This window comes from Aplysia californica, unplaced genomic scaffold, assembly GCF_000002075.1.
Source record: "Aplysia californica isolate F4 #8 unplaced genomic scaffold, AplCal3.0 scaffold01002, whole genome shotgun sequence".
NCBI lineage: Eukaryota > Metazoa > Mollusca > Gastropoda > Aplysiida > Aplysiidae > Aplysia > Aplysia californica.
In genome coordinates, this window is record NW_004798272.1 from 53,743 (window position 1) to 55,141 (window position 1,399).

The window sequence follows — 1,399 nt, forward strand, 5'->3', positions numbered from 1 at the left end:
TCTCTCTCTCTCTCTCTATCATCCCCCCTCCCCTTACCCATCAAATCTGTTTCAATCTCCCTTGCGGCACCCGTCTGTCAGTGCGTGAGCGACTCACGTGAAGCTCAAAACTCCGGACACGTTTTGCTCACCCGTCTGTGAGATTGTCCTCCAAATTTCCACGCCAGTGCCTGTAGAATTGGTACTGTAACACGGAGGTGTAGTTTCCACTATTTCGGAATTAGTGCACTCACACACGCACGCGCGTACGCGCGCACACACGCACGCACACACGCCACATGTAGACACACATACATACATACACACGCACGTATATACGCACGCACATGCATACGCACACACAGACATACAGACACATACATGTACGGACAGACATGAACACATCCACCTGTACGTACACACACACACACACACACACACACACACACACACACACACACATACACACACACACACACACACTCAAACACTCACACATACATATTAACATATAAACAAACATAATACACATACACTACATATTCACGTGCACACGAGTACGCACACAATGTACGATTCGCGAAAACTCAAGAGCACGTAAGTGCATACATTTGCACACACGTGTAACTCACATACACACATAAAGCCTTCGTATGTGTCATGGCGCGGTGGAATCAGGCGTTCGTCAATTATTTCGCATGTAGAGTTATTAGCACTATATTTAATGTGGCTCATTTGTCTTGCTTTCAGAAGAAAAAAAACTCTCATCGATGCCAAATGCGTAAATATTTGGAAGGGAGGAGATGGTTGGGAGGTGCTCTAGTGTGGTTTGTTCCTTCTTTCCTATCAAACACCTATCGTCCTTATCATTCTCTCCTCCTTCTTTTCTGTGTTTGTTACTCTCTTGTAACGCATAAAAACGTCGGCTTTTTTTTTTTTACTTTACTGTGTTGCAGGTGCCGTAGATCTAAAACCTACTTACTTTTTACTTTTTTTTTTTTTAAACCTTTTCCTTCCTCTGGTAAACTTTGGATGTCGAGAGGCGGTGCAGGTTTCAGTCGTAAAACATTTACTAAAACAATAAAACACACATAAAATAAAGACGGAAGAATAAGAAAGGTGAAACAGTGCTTATATCATCATCAAAAGGTGCAAACAGACAAAGAGAGATTGGTGCAAACTAAACTTGAAACAAAACACAGCCAGCTTGCCTGAGAGAGTCAGAGAGTAGTTTCCCCCTTGTCTACACTGTTGATTACCTGTCAGCGCGGCCACTGATTGGTGGAGCAAACTCATTAGCATGATGGATTAGCCAATGACAGTTGACACGCCACTGCTGATGCTTCACCCTACAGGTTTGGTGGAGAATTTCATGGTCGAGCTGTACTAAACGATAATCACCCTCCTCCCTCCCCCTCCT